General features: G+C 41.2%; 1 protein-coding gene across 4 annotated transcripts in view; it reads right to left on the reverse strand.

Annotated features, from left to right (window-relative positions):
* Positions 1-26,878, reverse strand: part of slc7a14a (solute carrier family 7 member 14a) — a 55,782-nt gene that overhangs the window by 24,462 nt on the left and 4,442 nt on the right. The window contains exon 1 of one of the 4 annotated variants that reach the window (XM_069710675.1): positions 2,717-2,960. The exons of 1 other annotated variant lie outside the window; for it this stretch is intronic. The gene's annotated coding sequence lies outside the window, so the exon portion shown is untranslated. Of the gene's footprint in view, positions 1-2,245; positions 2,616-2,716; positions 2,961-26,878 lie in introns of those variants that run through there. 2 more of the 4 variants (XM_069710677.1, XM_069710674.1) reach the window with 2 other exon arrangements.

A 26,878-nucleotide genomic window follows, 5' to 3' on the forward strand; every position in this document is an offset into this window, starting at 1 on the left:
ATGGCTAGACGGGCCTACTCTAATATCCTGGTTTGGATCATTAGGCTGTCATCAAAGACATGCATCATTGAGTATCAATGTCAGGCATACCAGACCTCTGTTGCTATGTTAACAACGATAAAGGCATGGTCAACATAACTACCAAAAATACTTGGTTAGGCTAAAGAAAACATCACTGAATGCGTTAAAATAAATATGTCATGTGTAACTTAAAATAATTCAAAGTTTACTTCTTTTTTTTTTCTACACGGGTCACAAAGAGCAGACTCCTGAGTGAAAGTCCTGTGTTTGAACCAACAAACCAACCAACCAACGACTCCTCCCTACTTTCTCAGTCTTTATACCATGTTACCCAACTTCCACCTTTGCTCCTGTCATAATAACTACGGCCACTATAAAGGTCACAGAGTGTGCAGTTCTTCCAGTCGGGAGTAATGAAAACTGTTAATAGACATTTAATGGGCTGATAATTTTCAAATCGGGTTGCGCATTCCCATCTCAAATCCAGCTTTGGACCTCCCTCCCACGCTTCCTGGCTAATAAGGATGGATAATAAACAAAAAATAACTACAACAAACAAACAAATGCTGTCATCCTATGCTGTTAATTCAAACACCCAAATTCAAAAACAGCATCTCCTCAAGCCAATTAAACAGACAAATAACTCTGATGCCATTGTCAACACACATGACCACTGTTATTGCTGAAGTGTCCTTGAGCAAGGAGCAACTGCACCTCAAGCTTCTCCAGTGGTGTGGCCCACCATGTGACTCTGCCCTCTAATGTGAGACCTGGATGTCTTGGGGGCTCTGAGAGTGTGTGAGTGTGTGTGTGTGTGTGTGTGTGTGTGTGTGTGTGTGTGTGTGTGTGTGTGTGTGTGTGTGTGTGTGTGTGTGTGTGTGTGTGTGTGTGTGTGTGTGTGTGTGTTTAAGGGATATGCTAGGAGACAAACTGCAGTTGCTAAATTGGTCAGTTATGTAATCTTCTGGTTCTGCTTCTTATTGTTGTTTTTACCAACCCCATCTTCATCAACATCATCGTAATCACATTTCTCTTTTTGCCTGGTTGGTCTCCATTGTTTTGGCTTGACATTAGCTTCTGACGTAACATTAAATAAATCTGACTCTGTATATTAAGGCTGTTTAGACCTAAATATATTGTAAACACTGTATTTGCATATATATTTTTTTTATCCAAAGCTTATGTCAATAAAATATTTCTAAAGATCTCCCAATTGGCCACACGGCAACCTCCCCGAATATATGTTTTGCTTGTTGTTATTTCCTAAATTTCAAAGTATTATCAGAATTCTGAGTTATATGAATGAAATTGTTTTTTTAGCCAAGCTACTTGATCGTCTGCTGTGCTTGGGAATAGATTTTTTTTTTTTTCATTCTTTGTTGACAGCGCAAATCACTTCTGTATTGTGAATATGCCAACAATGCCAAACAAGAACCCACAGCTCTAGCCTGCAAACACAGCTTCCATTTAAAATGACTTGATTCAAATCAACTTTCTTTTACTTCCCGTGAAGCCGTCTTTTACGGTAAGTAATAGGCACCTGTTGAGCGTTGACAGGGTCATCAGGCTTCACCGTATTAGCAAGCCATCTGCTGATGACTGTTTTCAGCACCACGGACAGCACGTCATCACAAGTGAGTATGGAAAAGAATTAAGAGGGGGACAAAAAATAAAAAGTCCTCATGGAAAATAGAAAGAGAGAGAGGTAGAGAGAGAAAGAGAGATCTGGCCATGTCATTAGGGATTAGCCCAGTTCCACAGCTTGAGGCTTTCAGTGTCTGAGTGCTCTTGTCCTCACATAGACACACACACACACACACACACACACACACACACACACACACACACACACACACACACACACACACACGAAGCCAGCAGCACAGTATGTTGCCTCCCTGTTTGTGAGATAGATAGATAGATCGATAAATAAATAAAAAAGAGGAAGGCAGCCTCTAAAAATCTTAATCTTTCTCCACATCAGATACAGAAATAGCTCTTTAAAAAGCTTATTATAGTCTAAATTATCATTTTAGCCCTTCAGAGTAGCATGATGCCTGACCACGATAAAGAAACTCTACCACAACACTGAAAAAGCTTCTTTTTTGTTTCCCCCCCACACCACCACCCCTGCTTGGAGCATCTCATTATGACATCTTCATTCCTCTGCGCTTTCTAAGACACACCTAAACAGTTCATGTAGGCAATAACTGTATGCTCTCACCTGCAGGAACCCTTAATTAAATGTCCCACCCTCTTTCAGTAGGGTCCCAGTCGCCCCTCTGTCGCTTCCCGTACTCCTTTCCGACTCTCCAAACGGAGCCTGCTGCAGCTCTATGGTCCGGTGGGAGAAGCGACACCCGCCCTAAACTCTGTCTTCCTCTCTCTTTTCTCACGCAAACACGCACCCCGTTAAGGTGAGGTGCAAGCGAGCATTTCCCGACATTTCCGTTCACACTCCGGCGGAGTCACCAAACATTTACGAGCACGCACGGTTTCCGCCGCGGTTATGCGCCATCGCTCATGGAAAAAAAAAAAAAAGAAGCTGCACAAAGGAAGACAACAACAACAAAAAAAAAAGGGAGGAGGAAGCGGAGGAGCAGTGGTGGAGGTGGTAAAATGAGGGAGCAGGGTGGAGGGGTGGTCAAGTTGAAGGTAACGAGAGGACGAGAAAAAGTGGAGGAAAAACACTCACTGTGGCGCGGCCGGATTAAAGGATGCCCATGTCGGATGCTGCAGTCGTTCACCAGCATCAGCAGCAGCATCTCCGGGCTGCGCGGTGCAGCAGCGGGAGACGCAGCGGGAGGGAGGGAAGGAGAGGGAGGGGAGGGGAGGAAGCGAGGGTGAGGCTGATGATGTAAAAAGCTTTAAATCATTCAGGAACCCGCTGCACGACATGTGACCGCCGACACGGTGTATTATTCATCCGGTTTGTTTCCTGACCGGCCGAGACACCGAGCTGACCGGACGCCGTTGTCCCGGGATTTAGACGGATCCCAGCAGACACACGGATCATCACAATAAAACGCCCACAATATTCCTATCATTTGTGTTATTAGTAGACTTTGGAGGGTATCGCACTTCTTTTGTACTTAATATACTTACTAATCGTCAAATTTTTTTTAACTAAAGTTTAAATCAAAGACTCAGTGGGTGTTTCATAAATTCTTACATTTTTTTCTTTTAATCTATTTAATTAAGCAAAAACCAAAATCGAACAGTTAAAAAAATGAAATGATTGTGCCAAATAAATGCAAAGTCAATTACTTTGATATATATATATAAAAAAAAAAATATTTTTTTTAAAAGGAACCATTCCCACTTTATTGTTACATTCAGCGCAAGTACAAAAGGACGTGATGGACCAGTTCACCCTTTCACTGGGTCATCTGAAGCGGTATTCTCCCCTGACCATGTAATTTGCCTGGTTATTGCTTTGTCATGGAGAAGATCAATATAATGGGGAATTATCACACACATCTGCTGCAACAAATCATCCTCCCCGATGCAAAGTGGGTGGTGTAAGTCACACAGGGCACGGCTTTCAAATACAATGATGTTAGATTTAGAACGCAATTGGATGTTTTCTGGGCACATGACCTTTTCCACAGATATAGTGACTTGATGCACAGCTTTGGTGTTTAATTTGCCAGGGGGCAATATGCATCTACCAATCATTTCCAAAGGCAGTGGCAGTGAGAGTCAAGCAAAGGCCTGTTGCTAAATTATTAAGCCCCTGTTGGTCTCTGATCAAATATTCAGCAGATGGTGATGCTATTTGCCATAGATAGCCTTTTTATGTCAGCTCCATTGTATGTCTCCGTGTGTGTCAATGAGAAAGAGAGAACGAGAAAGTATGTATCTGAATCTTTCAATCATTACCACCGAATAAGCTGTGATCCAACTCACCTGGAGCAATGAGCAATTTTCCTCTGTGCAGTTTTAGAGTAACATGCTGCTTTAGAGGCTTTTCCATCACAACAACAAACATTCTGGTGAAAACACTACTGTTCACTTCTTCATTTTTGACAGACTATTCCTTTAAAACCACCAAACATGGTTATAGGTGGAGTTGTTTGGGTTGCAAACTGCCTGACAGGCATGTTCATTGCAGTGTTGCTGTTGCTTGTGGCAGCCATCTCTGTTGCCCCAAAGAGATTAAAAACATATATCCATCACTCAGTATATTACATCTTAATGCCTCAAATAGAATTAATTAGATATTAGGCCTCAAACAGAAGCACGTTTGGGGGCGTGTCTGGTTTGATTGACATGCCTGGGGTGTAGTCAGGATCGCTTCCAGCTCCCCAACTCCACCATCTCATGCAAAGATGGTCACTTGCTTCAAAAAAACAAAGATGGCAACGGCCAAAATGCCAAATTCAAAACAGCACTTCACAAAACAAAGTCTGACATCACGGTGGGCTGCAATGAGGAGAGTGTGGGTAGCCTGACAGCCCAATGCCATTTGTTTACTGTAAATACAAGCCTGTGTATGATTTGTTGTACACCGAGATGTTTCAGACCATCCTGACTGCAGCTTTATTGTTTTTTATTTTCAGCTCGCACTCCCTGCTTTTCCCTCCACTGTTAAATGTCAGCTACCCTGCAGTCCAGCTGCTGTGAGTGAGGGAGTTTCTATGAGAGTGTGTGTGTGTGTGTGTGTGTGTGTGTGTGTGTGTGTGTGTGTGTGTGTGTGTGTGTGTGTGTGTGTGTGTGTGTGTGTGTGTGTCTGAGAGATGAATCACTAACACAGCGCCCGAAGCGGTGAGACAGCTGTGAGACCCAAGTGCCACTACCCATAATTCAACACTGTCTGATGAGGTCACTGGGCTACAGGGCAGGAGTGACCCCCTCATGTCTGTCAGAGCTGAACTGGCAGGAGCAGACACACACACACAAGCACGCACACACACACACTTCCTGCTTCCTCATATGTCGGGTGAGAGCGGGGTTAATACCTCTACCACACATACTAAAGTGATGTTTAACCATCACCATAACGTACCGGCTGTTAACACGCTGATGAATGTGTCCGTGTGCTCATTTTGGAAAAGTGTATGCGTCTAAAAATAGAAACGTGTTGTTACACTTTTCCCTTCTGTAAGTGCGATTCTAATAGATTTATTGAATCTCATATTTCCACTCTGTAACTAACCTGCATGCTCATATCTCATCGTAATAAATGCTCCATATTCACACGCTATCAAAACTCTATATCCAGCTCGACAGTCTCTCCTTCATCCGTGTCAGCCTCCTCGGCTCTGCTCTAACAGGCATGTATTATTCAGCATGATCTCCTGATGTATTCTTCCTCCTCCGTCTGGATGGAGGAGAGCAAAGAAGAAGGAGGCTTCGGAACAAAAGGAAGCAAAGCAGAAAAAGTGTGCCAAGTGAAAATGACAAAAATGGGAAGGTGATGAGTTAAGAAGAAGATAGGACAGGAGAGGAACAATAACAACAGAGAGATGAAAGAGGATAGAGCTGTAGAGAGGGCAATACAGAGAATGAGTGAGTGTGATGGAAAAGAGCAGAGATGTTTTATATATTTTTGAACAGATTGGTTGTTAAGTTGCTTCAAGGACACTGCAGTCTTTGTCCCTATTTGATCCGCAAGACCAGATTGAGAAAATTACACCTAAAGGCTTAACTTAATCTTTCATGCTACGGTGAAACAATGTAGCTTTTCCACAACATCTTAAAACGGATACCGAGAGGACTTTGAATAATACAATTCTACTCATTGATCTGATGCTAAATGAACATTGTTTGAGATTTGTGGCAAAGAAGAAGCCAAGACAATGTGCCATTCAAAGAAACTCACCTGAAGACTTAACCGAGTAAACTATATTGATTCCTGAGATTTCACTGAACGTTACAATTTTAACCACTTTTATTGTGAACTGCCATTGAAAGTTAACCCTAAAGAAGTGACCATTTTTTGAAATGTCTGTGTCAAGTATTGAGTTCGGAGTACGCAGGCAATACAAGCATACATAATGTTTTAAAAAGAAGCACTTCCAAAGTTACAAACTTTCTTTATTACATAGGTTTGTCTGCAGATTAAACAAGGTGTAAATTCATATTTTAATAATATTATATTATTGATAATATTGAAAGTAGTTGGATTTTTGAACACAGACAAACTTTGTGTTTCCCCCTGCTTCCAGTCTTTACATGAAGCTTTCCTCTGGCTCCAGTTAAAATTTATACAGATAATCATAATTCTCAAAAAAATTTATTCCGTTAAAGGATCCATATTTTACACTTTTCTGGTCTTTTATTTGCAGTTTGCTGCGCGGCCTATATTCTGCTGAATGTAGACATTGTGAATTTCTCTGAACTGAGAATTGTGACACTTTCACAGTATTTTTATGACACCTTGACATGCTTATTTCTTTTCTATAATAAAAAAAATTAATAAATGGAAATCTGAATTTATACAATATCGAGCCTCGAAAGGATCTTCCAATGGCATCTTAAATTAAATGTACTTCTAAAAAAAAAAAAAAAAAAAAACATTTGCCACATACAGTGCATCCGGAAAGTATTCACAGCGCTTCACTTTTTCCACATTTTGTTATATAACAGCCTTATTCCAAAATGGATTAAATTATTTTTTTCCCCTCAAAATTCTACACACAATACCCCATAATGACAATGTGAAATACATTTTTTTGAAATTTTTGCAAATCTATTAAAAATCAAAAATGAAAAAAAAAAAATCACATGTACATAAGTATTCACAGCCTTTGCCATTACACTCAAAATTGAGCTCAGGTGCATTCTGTTTCCACTGATCATCCTTGAGATGTTTCTACAACTTGATTGGAGTCCACCTGTGGTAAATTCAGTTGATTGGACATGATTTGGAAAGACACACACCGTCTATATAAGGTCCCACAGTTGACAGTGCATGTCAGAGCACAAACCAAGCCAAGCCATGAAGTCCAAAGAATTGTCTGTAGACCTCCGAGACAGGATTGTATCGAGGCACAGATCTGGGGAAGGGTACAGAAAAATTTCTGCAGCATTGAAGGTCCCAATGAGCACAGTGGCCTCCATCATCCGTAAATGGAAGAAGTTTGGAACCACCAGGACTCTTCCTAGAGTCTGCCGCCCGGCCAAACTGAGCGATCGGGGGAGAAGGGCCTTAGTCAGGGAGGTGACCAAGAACCCGATGGTCACTCTGACAGAGCTCCAACGTTGCTCTGTGAAGAGAGGAGAACCTTCCAGAAGGACAACCATCTCTGCAGCACTCCACCAAGCAGGCCTGTATGGTAGAGTGGCCAGACGGAAGCCACTCCTCAGTAAAAGGCACATGACAGCCCACCTGGAGTTTACCAAAAGGCACCTGAAGGACTGTCAGACCATGAGAAAGTAAATTCTCTGGTCTGATGAAACAAAGATGGAACTCTTTGGCCTGAATGCCAAGCGTCATGTTTGGAGGAAACCAGGCACCGCTCATCACCTGGCCAATACCATCTCTACGGTGAAGCATGGTGGTGGCAGCATCATGCTGTGGGGATGTTTTTCAGCGGCAGGAACTGGGAGACTAGTCAGGATGGAGGGAAAGATGAATGCAGCAATGTACAGAGACATCCTTGATGAAAACCTTCTCCAGAGCGCTCTGGACCTCAGACTGGGGCGAAGGTTCATCTTCCAACAGGACAACGACCCGAAGCACACAGCCAAGATAACAAAGGAGTGGCTTCGGGACAACTCTGTGAATGTCTTTGAGAGGCCCAGCCAGAGCCCAGACTTGAACCCGATTGAACATCTCTGGAGAGATCTGAAAATGGCTGTGCACCGACGCTCCCCATCCAACCTGATGGAGCTTGAGAGGTCCTGCAAAGAAAAATGGGAGAAACTGCCCAAGAATAGGTGTGCCAAGCTTGTAGCATCATACTCAAAAAGACTTGAGGCTGTAATTTCTGCCAAAGGTGCTTCAACAAAGTATTGAGCAAAGGCTGTGAATACTTTTGTATGTGTCATAATTTCATTCTTTATTTTTAATAGATTTGCAAAAAATTTAAACAAAGTATTTTCACTTTGTCATTATGGGATATTGCGTGTAGAATTTTGTGGAAAAAAAGGAATTTAATCCATTTTGGAATAAGGCTGTAACATAACAAAATGTGTAAAAAGTGAAGCGCTGTGAATACTTTCCGGATGCACTGTAATTGTCTGTAACAAGCACAAGGAAATGGGGAATCCTATAACAAACTGATGAGTGTCAAACTATGGCTTCAACAAGCAATTGTCAGCTTGTTAAAGGAAACAAAAAGATGAATCTTCGGTCTAAGATGAGCTCAACTATAAAATGGTGTGCCCCTGAAGACAGTACCAAATGTCTTAAAATACCTTCTCCATGGTTTTTAAAAGATTGTGCTCCTCATCGCGCTGTGCTGCCCGGCCACCTCCTCTCCAGCAACACTTAAACAAAGCAAAACAAACCTTGTCAAGCCTGTGCGAATACAATTTTACTTGGTCTGCAAAAGGCAAAACCCAGAGAGGCTCCCATTGCTAATTAGCGACGCTACGAGTTAATGCCATGCTTTCTGGTGTGTCTTTGAGGCATGTCGGGTCCTGCACCATGATCCTCTTCAGCGCTTTGAGATTCGCCATTCCCAAAGGTGTTCGCCTCGCGTATGCGGTCGTTAGCAATGGCCTCCACCGGTGCTTTAGCTCGGCGTACACACACACACACACACACACACACACACACACACACACACACACACACACACACACAAAGCCCAATAAACAGTTTCAGCAGCACAGCAGGAACAGACAAATAACTCATGTACAGTTGGACCCGGTGCAGCCTAATAGCACGTGTCTACGCTGCTCAGATTTATAACGGTGAATGCGTATTGATTGGTGTGCTGTGTGCGGATGTGTGTTTATGTGAGGAGTGTTTGTTTCAGAGGTGATTAACAACATAGTGTGCCTCACTTCAAGCTGGCTTCAACAGTGCATTTGGGTCTGACAAATGTTTCCCATTGTGGCCATAACTAAGGCGACAGGAAATGGCCGAGACTGTTCACGCCTTAAAATGTTACAAAGAGGGAAGGACGAAGGAGAGATTCGAACATGGAAGAACACGAGCAAATGTGTCGTAGTAGGGAACATCTTGAAAGATCGGCTCATCTTTGTTTTGTACTGATGGATAGAATAAGGATCATTGCAGATTTCCTTTTCTAATACTACTGCTGCAGCATCTGCACTACTGATCATTTTTTCCCTTGTGCTGCTTCCTTATCTCACTCCTCTCAGTTCCCTTTTACTGTCTCACCATTTCTCACACACACACACACACACACACACACACACACACACACACACACACACACACACACACACACACACACACACACACACACACAAAATGTATTTTATAGATGTCCCAGATGAACATATGTCAGATGTTTTCTCACAGAAATTTGTGTGTGAAATTTCCAAAACAAGTTCACAGCCACTGGATGAACATCCGTAAAGTCCACGGCTCCATTTTCCGGCACTGATGAGGAGTTCTTGTCATTTTAATTTCGACTGGGTTCTGTTGAGCAACGGATTCATTCAAGTTATTCAACTAGAGTGTGCATACGTGTTGTGTGTTAAATGTGTACGTGTGTGAGGGGTCAGGTTCACTCTAATTGCCTTCAACATTCTGAAATGCAGATGATCGGTGACATCCACTGAGCACAAAGAGGGGGGTAACCATGGTAACCGTGTGTGTGTTAGCAATGAATACATATAGAGGTGTGTATTAGTGTGCTAGTTTGTCATTGGGAGAAGCACTTATTACTTAGAAAAAACATCATAATCAAACAACATTCCTTAAAGTCATCCACATCTGTATATTTCCTGTCAGTGACGACAAGTCTTTGAACTGAGTGAATGAAGTGGTTCCATTTGGCAAATTGATTTGCGATTTCCACCTATGTAACCTCGGCTGGTGACATAAAATTAACAATACTTTTCACAGAGGCGCAGCAGAATCTGAAACAGCAACACCCATCCTTTAGGTGCAACAACTTCCTGCATTATTATTTACTTTTTAGTTTACACATATGCACACCTAAACTTTGCATAGTTTAATTAGGATGAAAGCAATCGCTAGGCTCAGGAAATATGTTTTTGTACAACAGTTTATGAGGGGGCCTGACTGCGGGCGTGTCCGTCTGTACACAAGCATGTGCATGTGTGCTTCATGTGTGCAAGGAATGTTTTTCCCCCATGCGTTTTATCTCACTGAGGCCAGGCATAAAATTGTAATTAATTTACAACCAAGTACTGAAATGAGGCTGACACTTTGTGCATGGAGCCACACGAGCGAGAAACAGACAGAAACATCATTTTTGATATCGGAGCGAAGGGTTTTAATATTCCTCCAGAACTGGCTGTAATTAGATACAGCAAAACAGCAGAGGACGAGATATCTGTGCTTCAGCGTGTGCACCTCTTTGTGTGCACGCTGGGCGATAATGTGTGTATCCACTGCAGTCATTGTTATACGCTGCAGTCAAAGTGCTCTGTCAGAGGAGGGAAATAATAATTTACCACCTCGGGGAAATTGACCAGTCTGCTCTCCTGCACTCTTCATTTTTCCTCAGTTTTGCTCGCTTTCTCTCCTCAACGTCTGCCACAACTTCAACGCACGCACACATCACCATGGGGATGGAAGACACAGGTTCTGTTTTTTGGAAAATATGGACAAAATACCACTGATACCTTTCTATCTTCCTGTTTCCGTTATCTCTAGGATTTCTCTATTCTCTTTCTTTTTTTCCGCAGGTTTCATCACTCTGCACAACTTCCAGCTGCCACGTTGCCATGTTTGACATCATCATTCAGCCTCTTTCCACTCATTCTTCCTGTGCCTGGTCTGTCTCTTCATCTCGTTTTTAGATTGTTGGGATAAAGATTGATGTTGTTCGCCCGTTAATAAAATCTACCCAAGGCAAGCTGTGACTCATTCAGTGCGTTCACCCTAGGTGATGACACTACTTCCTCTATGTCCGTCATGTGTACACAGAGGAACGCACACCAACACATATACATAGATACGCTTCTTTGTGTAGTAATTAGAGGTGGGCGGTAACAGGATTGTTGGGGTCATTTTAAATACACGTCTATTTTTGGACACTGATCAAATCCTTGCTGCTTCTTCTAATTTTCCAACGCAGCAGACATCGCTACACTACTGAAGAGAAAGATAGAGTAACAAGAAAACAGCAGCTTACGAATGTTCCTTTCATCATTTCTAACTTTCAAACATGAACTAAAACTGCACACTGATCCAAGAGCGATTTGCAAGGAATTTGGGGAAATTTAAGGTGATTTAAAGGTTTATGGCGCGATAAACTTCACACAGTTGCCATCACAACTGATGTAGACCCCTGCTATACAATAATGTTTATTTTAACTATAAAACATGTTATGTAAAAGGATGGCTCATTGTGACGCACCCACTCAGAGTCATCAGTCAATGGTGCAGCACAGCATTTTAGCCTCTTTTAGCTCATTGTTTTGGTAGCACAAATTGCAAATTTGGCTCTAATCTAACAGCAGGAAATTTAAAATAAATAAAATAAAATCTATATTTTTTTTTAACTGTATAATGGCCCTGAACTAAATGCCAGAAGTTGCCAAAGAGTGTTTCTGGCTCTGTAAGGCCTGTTAAATGACCAAAGTGCAACAAGAAAACAATGACCATGTTATATTTATGATGCTATATTTATCTTTGAAAACACAGTCTGCTTTCATCCTCCAACAGCTGGGCAGCACCACCTTATCTGCTCAGCTAATCCACTATATATCACTTGGTTTCATATCCTGTGTGGAATAGTGCTGCAGCTTGTGTGTGCTACAGTGTGCCGCCATGTACGCAGGATGTGTGTCTGTGTCTCATATCCTGTAGGGAATTTGTTCTGCAAGTGGTCGACATGCCTGTTTTCAGTGTGTGTGCACACTTTCTTGTAATTTTATCCTTGTAAGGTTATGTTAAAAACAGTATGTCAAGGTAAGCACATTTGCTGGGGCTTAGTTAGAAGTCAGATTTGGACTTTTTTAGGGGAATGGATTAAAATAATACGTCGTTACAACTCATTAGCATTTTGTTACTACAGGGTAAAGAAACATTTCTATAACTCATGACTTCATGTCAGCAAAACTCCATTTTCGTTCACATTTGTAAAACGACATTATCACTGCTTGCCATTCTTATGCAGATTCTTTATTATGTCAATCTATTTGCTCTTCGCTCCTGTCAACTCTACATTATGATAATTTGGCATCTCAGTGACAAACTGGCATGCCAAATTAATCTGGATTTGTTTTTCCCTTTGTCTCTCTTGTCTACCACTCCTTTTCGACTCCATCGCTGTGAGTGAAAGGACTCCTGATGGCCTTAGAGAATGTTTCTGTTATTAAAGAAATAGTTCTTAAAGCCATCAGAGAGGAATCACTTCTCTCATCTAATATCTGACAGACTCGCGAACTGTTGCAGTGATTCAACAAAAGAAAGTAAATAGGAGTCTGTACGCATGTTAGCTGACGGCAGAAACCAAAGGGACTGCAAAAATTAAATCTTCACAGGTTCCCAAGCTTTTCTTCGATTTGATTACATACAGCTAGCCCTGTGTCGGACCCATTTAAAACTAACATTCTAAAGTAACAGAACCCAATAAACAAAGTTGTTTATGGGACGTATAAATTAATGTTTCATTTTATTGTTAGTTTTAGTCCAACTCACACTACCAGAGGCTTGAGTGGTGGGCCACCTTACCTGCACACTTTGCCAGACAAAAATATTGTATTTATGTTATTTGGGTAATTTATGAGCACCCATTTCTTTCCAGCTCAGTGTGAGAGTCTCTGCTGCGTTTGTATCCTCTGATCTCTGTGTGCTTAATGAAGGGCGAAGCTCAAACTCTGCTACACTGACAAGGTGCAGAGCAGAGACAGGTGAAGGAGACTGAGGGGAGATTGTGCACTCGGACAGGTTAATAACAACAACATTTGTTTATATCACGCTTTTCAGGATACTCAAAGATGCTTTACAGGTTAAAATGATCAAAAACAACATATTAAAACTAAAAATCATTAGTCACACAGTAAAAACAGCCAATGAGAAAAAAAACATTATGAAGTTAAAAAATAACTAGATAAAAAAAAGCTGAAATGGATCCCCAAATATACTTGGATGGCTGTCAATATACCTGGGTGGCCTGCCCAAGTAAGTCTATGTGTGGTGAAACACTACGTATTTGTTAGAACCTTCCACGATATAGTCAGAAACGGCTCGCGGGGTACTGGTAGTTCACGAGCTACGTGTTGGAGACCCCTGATGTAGACAATAAACATAGTCTCGGTAAACCAGTAATCAAGAAAATTGCCAGCTCAGGCGTCTGATGACTGGGGGACTAAACACACAATCTGCAATGTCCTCACTTCATTTTTTTTCCCCACTCCGTATGTGCTGCCGTGTGTCCTTTATCTGTTTGGGTTGCCTGTATTTGTTCTTTCAGACACACAATGGGGAGCTAATGAGAAGTCTAAGACTTGAGCAAACAGATAAATCTATATGGTCAAACACACAGATTCACATATGCTTCATAAAGCCCTGAATTACAATATCATGACAAAAGGTTTTGAAATAATCCACCAGGTTGATGGACCTTTTTTCAAATGCACACATTCACACACAGACACACTTATGACACAAAGAGAAGGGCTCATTCAACATCTGCCTCTCAGGCCTGCATCCACCCCCCAGCCAGGTGCAGGAGAACAAACGGAGCTGTCAGGATCTCATTACAAAGAATAGAGCCACACAGCGAACATCCATTTTCTCTAGTTCCGTTTCACCCACTCGCTGTATTGCCCTCTTCATTTTCTTTATGTTCCATCTCATATTTCCTTTCACTTGTTTCAACTCTTTGGTGTTTGTGCACACAGGCTTGCACGCAAATCACAGCAAAGACAGATAAAAACTACCCACTAAGGCCCTCGGAGACGTGACAGAGCTTTAACCACCTGGCCCAAAAACAGGACAACGGGCCAATCAAATCTCGGTGCTGCAAACAGTTCATAAATAAATGATGCCATGAAGTTGTTTAACTAGAGCTGGAGAGGAATTGAAGGGGTGCACCATAACTCGGAGAGAAAAGGAAGGAGAAATGAAAGTGGAGAATTTACTGCAGATGAAATGGGAGGTGAAAGCATTCTCTGTCCCAATGCACAGCAGTGAGTCATTGTTCCTACTCCGTTCAGTCCACTCGTATTGAGCATTAGACATTAGAAGCATGACATGTCTATTTAGTCCTCTCTAGCCTCGGGGGCTCGTTGGAACCACAGCCCCAGCTGTTTCGTCCAAGTGGGCAGGAGGAAGACATTTAGTGCTGTTTCAGAGGTAAATGGAATGCATGGTGGGGGGGGGGGGGGTCAAAGGTTAAATGTGAAGCAAATGAATATGATGTCAAGGTTTCCTTTCCGTTTTAGTCCCCTCTTTACTTCCCCCCCCTTCATCTTCCAACAAGCAACCCTACAGGTTATGTTTTAAAGTGAAGCGACCTCTAGTGGTCATATAAATATCTGTTGTCCGGGTGAAATGATGCAGTTCAGATGGTGTCTATATGACCTGGCGAACTTGGGTGCACAAGAATGCTTTTTGCTTAGCGTTTCAAAACACGAGTCGAGACAACCTTTTAAATGCTGCATTTACCATTGCCATGACAACGAACGTTGAACAATGCAGAGTGCAAGAAACAGTAGTTCACATCCCATGAGTCCTGATAGGTTTTTAAAACGGTGTTTATTGTTGCCATGACGGCTAAGGTTTTTTAACTTCAAATCGAATAGTAACTTTAACAGTTCAAGTCATCATTTTCACCGAAACTATTGCCTTCATTAACCTTTTTGTGTCTCAACCAAACCAGGCGCTGATTCAGAAAACACTCCTGTGGGTCATATTTAAGGGTCGGAACAATATTATCCAACAACAACAAAAAAAATTCTGTCTTTTGTTCTGCTTGTGCTCAACGCAATTATTGCTGTAAAAAATTACCATTAATACATCAATGTGTGTGTTACTGAATAACTTATTCTGAGTTATATTTTTCTCCCTGTATCGTAAGCTACCCCACTTTTTCTTTTAACTTGAATTTTTAAATAAAAATAAATTGTTAATCATAATGTGCAGCACATGTTAAAGCATTAAATCTCAATGCATTTCTTCAGTCGTTAAATAAGACTATTATGAAGAGATTTTGAAAACAGTATATTAGTAGGTTTTATGTCTAAGGAAATAATTTACATACCTTTCATAAATCGAATGTAATCATTGCTGAATTGAATCCAGATCCAGTCATGCTGTTGCGTCCCTAACATGGACACCAGTCTGACTAATCTAATAAATCCGTGAATTCAACCATTTCATTGGATTATACAGCAGGAAATGATTAACATATTGGAACCCAGGGTCAAGTGAGAAGAGTGTGCAGGAAATATCTCTTTTTCTCTCACTACCGGTGCAAGCATTTTGTGTGTGTAATGCACAGTGAAAAAAGCTCAGAGTGAGGGAGTCACATAGGGCTTGGAAGAACAAAAACACCACAGGGTGAACTTAGATCAAATCAGTCTTGAAATGGGCTCCATCTCAACTAAAACCAGATGACAAGGATCAGCTTACATTGATTGAGACATGACTTGCAGCTCAGTGTGTGTGTGTGTGTGTGTGTGTGTGTGTGTGTGTGTGTGTGTGTGTGTGTGTGTGTGTGTGTGTGTGTGTGTGTGTGTGTGTGTGTGTGTGTGTGTGTGTGTCTCTACATGCCCTGTTTTTGGATAACGAGTACAGTATCTGTTGATTTTTCATCCCCGGAAAGGAAAGAAGGTTTGTTTTATGAGTGGCATTTATCTTTGAAAACAAACAACAGGACATAGATCATGATGTTTACAACACATTCCATTCACATAATACAAAATTTTCCAGAAAATAATGTGTGCACTCGTATAAGCTTGTTAATTCCTTCTTTAGAAAGCCTGAGACAGGGAATAAAAGCCAAAATATTGGGAGGCAAAATCCTCCAAGGCCCCAGGTCAGAAATATCTGCGGTGAATACCTTTCTATGAAATGCCTCCATGAAGTTCAATTCAAACCAATTACTGCTGCTAAGTCAACAATTGAAGGAAAATTCAGCCGGTAGAGTACATCCCCTGAGATGTTATCTGACCTCTCAGTTGAAAGGTCAACGCCAACTGAGGAATTCATCCAGAGGGGGAGAAAGAGCTGGAAACAGAAGCAACTGGTGGTCTGAGCGTGTGTGTGTGTGTGTGTGTGTGTGTGTGTGTGTGTGTGTGTGTGTAACAGTATCTCACAGTTACCGTATTGCTAGAATAACGTCTTTATTTCTGATCTTTTAGATGCTGGACCACGCAGCTGCCTGATATACATCGTAAAACCACCGAGGCCAGACTAGCACAGCATACACCCTGCCAACATAACCACCTCACACTTCATGTGCACATACACTCACAAAACCAAAAGAAAAGAACCAAAAAATGAACACCCGCACATGATTTATTTACAGGCTCTCTCTTTAACCAAAATATACACTTAGACTCAAATATAAATGGAGAAAATTTTTTTATTAAAATACACTTACATGGTAATGACATACTAAGACACACAGAGGAGACGTGCAAGATAAAGCCTGCCAAGTTCAGATGCTATCAGCACCACTGAGTGCTAGATTCCAAAACACACACACACACACACACACACACACACACACACACACACACACTGGACAAAGTAGCATTATTAAACTGCAACAATGGCTGGGTTCTCTGATTACTTATCATGGTATAATTTACTGTATTAAGTTAAAATTGTTGACGCAATTATCCCTTCTGCTGTAAGACCTAAGAAGGGAACTAAGCACATTTCTGTTTAAACTCTGAGCAGGTTTCACCAGAAGTAGCCAAAAGAAAACTTGCAGAACTCTGAGAATGCAGACCTCCGACGAGGGGTTCTTCCCAGGCCAAAGCTTCACCCTTCTACACCACACCGATGATATTTACTGTATGATAGTGCATGTATGGAGCTATAGTATTCTGTATAGTTCATCTTTGGACTGAGGTTTGGTGACAAAAACTAGGCAAACCATTTCTTTTTAAGTGTTGGTGTTTAGTTTTCGGGTTGAGGCTAGAATAGTAGGTGAGGAAGAGTTGGGCTGATCGTGGTTATGAACTTCACAAGTGACAAAAATGCGTGCATGTATGGGTGCCTTATGTTTTTTGCTTGTTTATTTGCAGGCTGTCAAATTAATTATATGCAATAATTAAATGAGAACATGTGTGCATATATCCTTTGAGACTCAGTGCTGAATGTGCACATAACTTGCCTGCCTAAACGTCGATCTGATTAGAAAGTCGCTGATTTATTTGAACTGGGGAAGGAAGTGCAGTATTAATCTTACTAAGAAGAAAATAAAACTCTGCAACAGTTGAGAAACTCACACACTGAAGCACAGAGAGGTGCTGGACATCCACACGCTTCCTCTGAAGCTCATAGATACAGTACTCATGTAAGAGCAGTGCACAATCTGTCAGTACAGTACACGTGAGAATATGAGCTTCTCTGTATTGGTCAATAAAAATGGGAAAAGGGGAATTAAACAAAACACTATACCCATAATGTTTTATATTAGTCATTTTTAAGACACACAAACAAAATATATATTTACAATTATCACATTGTTACTGTCTAAAACTCATTGTGTTATCTCTAACCCTATTACATTTAGCTATCCAACAAAAAAACAAATCTGTAAATGTTGTTTTTCTAAAGACCACAAACATAATTTAGCCTTGCAACACTATTGGATTGTAAATGTATATGTAGGACCAACCGTCCCAGGGTGTAACATCTTTTTCACAAAAAATTATGCTTTCACCAGTATTATGAACCACTAAATCAACTTTCTCTTTACATGTAGGGCAGCAAAGCTGTCCATCATTATTAATACTACTGCAGGCTATTATGCAATCCATATTAAAACTCAGCTGCTGTGGGCTCAGAGAACACAACTTCTGAAATCAATATACTGTTATGGGTGAGTGAAAGCAGTAGTAAGAGATGACACGTTTGGAGAGTTTGAAGGGATTGCAGAGCAGATGGGGAGGATTTGATTAGCAAAAAAGGTTTTGTTTTTATAGGGTGAGGCAGAAGTTTGGTTTAAGCTGGGGGCGAAATACTGAGAACAAAGTGAGGAAGAACAAAAAAAAAAAAAAAGAGAAAGAATATGAAGAAAATGATGGTGAACAGTGTTCAGTCTGTCCAGGGACTCATCGCTCTGTCTGCTGGTTACAAACGAGATACAGATCTGGACCAAGGCCAAACATTACACCTCAGAACAAACTCAAAGAAGTGTGCGTGTTTGATTGCAAATGTTCGGTGTACGAATGAGTAAGATGGCAAGAGTTGAAAGCACATGTGTGTACTTGTGTATTATGTGCATGACAGAGTGGGAGTGTTGGGAGGACTGCATGTACTGCCGTTTTTGTACGGTATGAGGAGAATGAGTGTTCACAGGGAGGAGGTCGGGCTTTGATCGTGTATAAAAGACAGTTGGACACTGGGTAGGGAGACAAGAAAGACCATGTGAAGGGATGGAGAGAGGGATAACAAAGTAAGAGACACAGGCCAAAGTAAGCAAGACCACTGGTGGATTGTGTGATCTAACCGACAACCATGGTGTGCGTGTGCGTGTGCGTGTTTGTGCTCTGTCCCACCGTCTCTCTAATGTGTGCCCGGTGCACAGTAGTGAAAAACATGTTTTGGATTTCAGTGTTATGATCATAGTGAGCATGTTGAGATAAGTACACGTGCGTGCACGCTCACCCTGTTCCATAAACACACACAGACACAAACAGATAGCACTGCTCCACAAATAAAAACCCTTGAAACCGACACTGTGCAACTTTCTTTGAAAGAAAACAGTTTTTCATATTAGTCGACAACCAAATCGTTCCATTTCATGAATGACTGAGTTTTGGAGGTTGTTTTTTTTGTTGGTTTTTTTACTTTTCCAGTCAACTGATGTCAGGCATTTTCTGCTTCCTCTTCTGCAGGCAGGTCAGTGGTCTAACATCCCTTACATTTGCCAGCTGTGACATGTCTGATGTCTATTAACTCAATTAAGTCTCTCGCACACTGGAAATCAAGCCCCCTGGCACTCTCCCATCTCTCTCAATCCCACTCTCACATCTCAGCGCTCTCTTTCATCCTCACATCCATTCTATCTACGTCTCTCTAAATCCCTCGCATTGTCTGTAAGGCGGTCTTCTCTCACGCCCGATCTCTCAGTACAATTCAGTGAGTGCTTTGTTGGCTCGACATTAGAAGTAAAGAAACAGCTACTGTCAGAGCAGACGATAACAAAATTAACTGCAGCTATAAGGGAATCAAGATCACAAAAGAACCGTTATTCCTCAAAGTTTCTTTCACTGTCTCACTACATTGCCCAACTTTTCCATTTTATATTAAATGTCAGAAGGAAAGTTCTGACCTTTCCAAATGGAAATAGACAAATGTCTGGACAAAAATCTTTACTCCAACAACCCTCACGTTTTGGAGTACTCATGGCTGGCAGTTTTCAGCAACAACCATTCAGTGCATTGCAATTCTGTAATGAGCAAAATGTCATTGACGGTCCTTTATCTGCCTTTGCAGGATTTAAACCAACTGTTCGTCCAGTCTTTCATAAATACAGTGATAAATTTCTCCACATGTTGAGGAGGCGTGGATGGGAGTTTATGTTTTCTGGAAACATTACCATCATCAGCCAACAAACTTCCCCCCCTAAATCCTGTTAACAACTGTGGGCGTAGTCCTAGATGCTACTGCATATTGTCGTCTAATATTATTGGCTCTTATGATTTGGTGAAGTTTCCCTTCATGCTTAAAATTGTTAGTGTGAATAGTGTCACGTGTTCCAAACACTAAGTCTTCATCCTGAAGGTCTTTTACTTTGTAAAGTAAAAGAGTATGTTAGTTAAGCAGATGAAAAGAGTTATGTAAGGAATAAAACATTTTTTCTTATTATTTTTTTATAACATTACAAGACTGCTGTTCTACACCGCAACACAAGAAACACACTATTTATTTATAAGGCGTCTACAAGGATCATGAACTATTTAGGACACTGGTTTTTTGCCTGAGACATAGTTAGGCTGTCTTCTAGGACAATATCATGTTTACATACATACATACTGTATTTCGTTATGGAGCTGGATTCTTGTTTGGAAATGGATGTCTCGTAAACATTAAAAAGTTATCCGGGAACAGTGTTTTCAACCAACTCGTGCTTAATAAGCGATTTATGCCTGATAAAATCTTGCTGTGGATGGCCGTCATGTAGCTGACAAAGCTGACGGCCCAGAAATGAGAAGCCTGCTTTGGGTAAATCAGCAGTACATAATTGTTCTTCTCTCCATTTTAACCTTTTGCTTTTATCTGTCCCACAAAATAATGGAATTGCAATACTAAATTAGTGGAGTACTCCTTTAAAGCACTTGACCAGTCCTCTGTAACCAAAGGTCTTGTCAAATCAACCAGGACCGACATGTTAGAAATTCACCAAGATTGGTGCCGACGCGTTTCAACAATTCTCAAATGGGCTGTAAGAGATTAGAAATTCAGGAGTAAACTGTACGTTCGGTCCTTGTCAAAAACATCCCTGAAACTGAAGGACAGGATACAGTCTCATTTTAAGATATGAATGTTGCTATGTGAGATTATGTATATCACATTTAATCAGTGAGTTCACTCCTGTTCCCACATCTGTAGTGTTCCAGCACTGTGGGAAAAAGCCAAAGTGTCTCAGACCTCATCAGACCGCTGACCTCTGAACAGTGTGTGAATGTGTTTGTGTCTTTGACTTCTTACAGCACCTTCCTCGATGTTTATTATGGAACACAGAAAAAGTAGAGGCTGGTTAGTGACCTCCAGGTCACGCAGAGACACACACTCTGACTGATGTTTATTATTGGATGTGGACAGATTGGCAGCTGAACAATAGAGAGGGCAAAGAGCAGGCCTCCAATCAATGTGTAACTTCAGCCTTTTCCCATTGCGAGCACAGAGATATGACATTTTCGACATTAGCATGCTGGTGGTTGTATGCAAACACACACACACACACACACACACACACACACACTAAGCAAAAGAGGCTGCAGTTCGTGGTCATCAAGAAAGCATCTTGTGTTGGATCTTTCCTCTCAGAGAACAATGGCCTGGCCCTGCTTTAATAGAAACAAGTTGGCCTGCCTTATTCATCTCTGTGTTTTCATGGATGGCAGGTTTATGTTCTCTGGCCTAGACATTAGGAAATGATTTCAAAGGAGAAGAATGGGATAGGATATTGTCTGAATTGATCACCAATACCGATCAATAAACAAGCCTTTCTTTCTATGACGTCACTTAGGACATAAACCTAAAACCACAGAGTTTACAGGCACTCAAATTCAAAGTAATAAAAGGACACACACATATACATACACACACACACACACACACACACACACACACACACACACACACACACACACACACACACAGCTCCCTTTTAAGTGCAGATTTATGTGGCTGTATTTTGGTCAGATCCCTCAGTCCTCTCGCTGCCACGGCAACAGGCTTTTAGAACCAAATGATTCAGAGCGGCTCTGACGATGATAGGGCATATCACACAGAGCAGCCAAGTCTCCCATACACATGCACAGAAACGCACATGGACACTCATTATTGTATTTTGGGGCCAAGGAGAATAGATGTTCTTTTTGGGTTTTTTTTGTCAGAGATACAAATATGCACAATAAATAAAATGGTAATAAATAACTGTCAAAGTCATTCAGGTTGCAGCTCCAAACAGCCCAAAACTGATCAAATATAATGTCTTGAAGTAAAAATAGAATTCTCCAAGATTTCAGCAGTAGAGGAACTATCAACAATATTTTACAGCTGTATTGCAATAGACTGGAAATTCAGTTTTGTATACAGCTCCTGCCACTTCCATCCTCCAGACCTCCAGCAGGTGCGAGCCATGACCCAGACAGCTGTTTACAGACCCAAGTGCAGAGGTGGGCATGTTCCCTCATTGGCTCTCCACCAATTAACACACGTACTTGTGTTGGTTACAGCACTTGGCACAGACATAATATCAAACACTCCGTCTCATTGGTTATGAGCTTCTGTAATTGATCTTAAAGAGGTTTTATTCACCCGTTGTGGGATATTTTAACAGATTAGAAGCCAAATTAAAACAGGAAATGCACCCGGGGATTCCCAAGGTACTGTATGACATGCAATCAAAACGTTCCAAGACTGTTCTTGATGTTCACGAACGGACACAAACAAACAACAAAATTGTCATTCCCCACCACCCCTACTCTGCAGATTTGGCTCCCTGCAACTTCTTTATCATCCCCAAATAGAAGTTCAAGCTAAAGGGCAGTCATTTTGGCAATGTGAAAGAGATCCAACACTAATCACAGATGCTGCTTGATGTGCTGACAGAGCGGGACTTCCAGGGAGTGTTCCAGGCGTCACAGGGGCGTTGGGAGCTGTGAATCGCTGCACTTGCGGACTACTTTGAAGAGAATGGCGGGCAGATTTAAATCAGAGACTTTTTACATTCAAGCCTCAAAGCTCTCCCGTAGCCATAACTCTTTCCCACTGCCAAAAACTCTGCTGACGGAGTTAGTTGGATGGCTTATCAAAATTGCAAATTTTGACAATGTGTCAAAGCAGACAATTAACATTGATCTCTTGATCACGTTTGTTCTCTAACTTAAACCGTTTCTAAACGTTACAAAACCCTAAACACACTGATGTCCTATCAGAAAAGGGTTTCATTTTACCAACAGAGATTTACTTTCTTCAAATGATTTATCTGTCATAACCTTTCTACAGGATATCATGTGTGCACATTGTACTGCACCAAATTTTCCCATTTGGGATATCAAAATCTTCGACTGAAGTGAAAGCGTTGCTCAAAGAAGAGCACCAGACCCCCTACGTTGCAACTCATGCAGATAAATATTTGTTCTTATTAAATGGGTAGTGGGGTTTTTGACTTCACAGGGACTGGAGTCTCGTGGGAAAACTGACTTCTCAGCGTGACAGGTGCAGCCCAGATGTGAAGCGGTGTGATGATACAAGAAGGTTTGGAGGGGCGGGAAAAAGGAAAGAACAGAGGGCATTAGAGAAGACAACGAGGCAGAGGAGAGGGAATTTAGCAAGATAAGTACAAAAGGAGGGAGGGGATTAAGAGCATCGTGTATGGCAACGGAAGAGAGAACTCAGACCGACGGCAGAATAGAAAAGAGGAGGCCCAGAGGTGAGTGTCGGGGCATGTGAAGAAATACTGATGATATAAATTCCACCGATCTGTGGAAAAAAAATATATATACATCTGGTCTTGTATTGTAAAATTTATTGGTGATAAAACTCGAGCTGTGTTTCGGCATCATGTGACGACCATACTGTATGACTTAGAGGATAAACTGCCATTTGAGTTAAAGTTACTGAATCAGAATTGTGATTTATCCAGAAAATTGCTCATTTGTATCATGCCGTTGCTGCTGCTGCTACCGTTTCTGCAACCTCAAATATTCCCTGACTCTGAAATAATAACAGATGGGTGTCTGTTTTGTTTGTGGGGGCACACCACACCATTTGTTACACACTGTGGCACCACCTGCTGTATGAAAACAAGACTGCACGTCGACCAATTAATATATATATATTTTTTTTTAATTCTATTTACTCACACTACCACTACTACACTACTTACAACTTGAAATTTACCTTGAAGATGGCCTTCACAGGCTCTTTTCTTAGGCGTACAGTGTTCACTTGACATTGTTTCAGATTTGGTTTCATTGGGGCCTCAAATGCCTGAACCAAAGTGAAGTGCAAAGGCTCAGGTGACATTCTGAAACGACTTTTAAAAACTGTTACTAATTTCAATTGACACATTTCCAACTGCAGCATTGCTAAGAGATGCATTTCATTCACATATGGTCTTGGTTGAGGACACACCACGCACACATACAATTAGGAACGTCAGCGGTGATTATAGCACTGTGTTGAAAACAGCTTGTTCTGCTTTACCAATGATGTCACTTATGTCAGTCTCGTCTTCCTGCTCTTTTGGGGTCAGTAAAACACACACACACACACACACACACACACACACACACACACACACACACACACACACACACACACACACACTTTTTGGGAGTCACCGTCAGGTTTATCCGCTCCCTACAGTGACCTGGCCTATCCCACAACCCCCTGGGGCTCTAACCTGTGATCCAGGAGAACTGTACTCTGGGTAACATTGTTTTCATAACCGCTCCCAGTCCTCGGTCCACAAACACTCAGAACCACAGAACATATGTACCGCATTACACACTCGTGCACACACAAACACACTGAAGTGTAACTCAAAACTGAAACTTCACTGTTTAAAGGAGTGTAACAATGCAGGTATACACACAAACCACTTCATGCCCACATTGATAGTCTAGTCTAGGCACAGATTATACACACACACACACACACACACACACACTTTATAGTTGAAGTCAGTTGAACAACAGTACAATCCACGGCTGCTGTTTATTTAAAGCTGGTGACTTTCCAGTATTCGTCACTCTTATAGTCACTTCCACGAAGCGAGATAGGACCACCGCATCAGCAGCCAGCCCATTTTCTCATGGCGCTCTCCTCAGAGACGAGACAAAACACAAGTGAGCTGTTTCACAAACAGCCTGCAGAAAATGGGGACTTCATCAGAAAAACACGACACACACTGGCAGAGCAGCCCTCTGGATGTCCTTGAGATTGTTTTCAGGGCACCGAGAACGGTAAATGTTCACACACAAGCTGGAATTGAGAGTATCTTAAGGACACAGAATTCAGATGAAACTAATAGTTTCAATATTAACCATTTTTCCTTATTTAGAATCTGAATTTTTACTCTTTTTGGCTTTTCTCGAGACATGAACACACACGTCCACAGGAATAGACACATCTATTTTTTTTTTATCCCAAACCTGAAACTCTCAGGACACAACGATCTCTAAAACTATTTGACAACCCGACATCCACCCCAGCTCCATTGCAAATAAACACACAAGACTTTTATTTTTCTTATTATGTAACATGTTCAGTGAGCAGCTGTTTGGTGGGTCCAGCTATGTCCTGGAAATTGATAAGAGTGGGAGGAAAGCGGACAGACACCCGTTTATAAGTATGATCGCATTGCCTCAGCATTCCTCCACAACTCCCAAACTGTCCTCATACATCTGCATGAGTAATAAAACAAACAGATAAAACCTACAGATAATAGTTGTACTTTATGTCCTATGAAGACATTAAGGACTTATTCTAATGGTATGAAAACAAAATGATTCTTAGGTTCAGGTGATTCTATACTAATGAAAACATAATTTTGAATATCATATTCCATTTCTGCTAATAGATCCTCCTAAATCCTACAAAGTCGACCTTTAAAGAAAGCCTAATGTCTATTGTCAGCCTAACAGTAGCATTGTTTGTTCAGTGAAATAAATAACCAATTAAACAGATTTAAGCATTGTTATGAATTAATTGCTGATATTTGTAACTGTGAATAGTCTTGAGTCACAGACAGATTATGATACATTTGGCCCTGCACACAGACACAACTCCTGCCTTGGAGAAAGAGAAAGATTGGAAGACACAATAAATAACTACAAACAATGTGGGGATGATATTTGTAACCGTTTGTGGCAACAACAACAACAACAACAAAAACTAGCTACTTATGACAGTGTCCATTGTAAAACTTCATGATTTGACAGAAAAGCTTTGTTACAAATTTTTGTCCACCAAACACTCGTCTCCACTTGGAAGTTCACTACTTCAGCAAAAAAAAAAAAAAAAACTAATGTATAAAATCATTAAAAAAAAGCTCCATGAAGAGTTGCTGTTGAATCATCAGGAAAATTACACGATTCAAAGAGTGAAGTTTAGTCCTGAAATAATGACTTTTTGACAATGAAGCCATTGAGGTAAAAATAAATGTGAAGCAAAGAACAAACAGTAGTGTTTATATTCCTCGGCTATGAGGAGCTATCCTCATCTGGTTTGAATAATGACCTGCCCGACCCACCAGCTCTTCTTTACGGGCCTGCTGGAGTCAACCTCCAGATGTTGGACGCAACCTTTCAACATTCCAACTACTAGTCTACTAACTGCCCTTACAAATATACACGCATGCATGGTAGGTCGCGCACACACATACACGGAAGTTCAAAGTTGCGCCAGAGGGGAGCAGGTGGCCAGAAACAACATTCTGCTTTAACTGGACTTCTATTGGAGGCAACAGTCTGAATGTTCAAACTTCATTCATCCAAAACGAACGGCCAGGGAAACGGAGGCTCCACAGCTATTCTGAATTAATGTGATCTGGTACATGTGTACTTCTCATATGCTACTTTAAACTTTGGTGTATTTAAAGCTGTAGCATGTTGCGCCACAAAGCCATACATCCCAATATATTTTGTAAAATGTTTATATCCTATGTTGGCCAGAAGCTTTTATTCTTATACATTCAATTAAACAGCTCTTAATGTAAGAATCTTTATCCAATGAGTTTGAGTAACAGTTTTCCATAACTTAAACTATTTAATGTCTAACTATAATTCTCACTAATTAATGCATGTTCTGAAAAGGTTGAATTCATGTTTTTGGCTGGACCACAACATTGACTGATTGAGTGATAAAGGGAGATCC

Source organism: Brachyistius frenatus, unplaced genomic scaffold (assembly GCF_029030835.1).
Source record: "Brachyistius frenatus isolate BFR_SWC_R1_liver_20210118 unplaced genomic scaffold, ASM2903083v1 Contig_93, whole genome shotgun sequence".
Taxonomy (NCBI): Eukaryota; Metazoa; Chordata; class Actinopteri; family Embiotocidae; genus Brachyistius; species Brachyistius frenatus.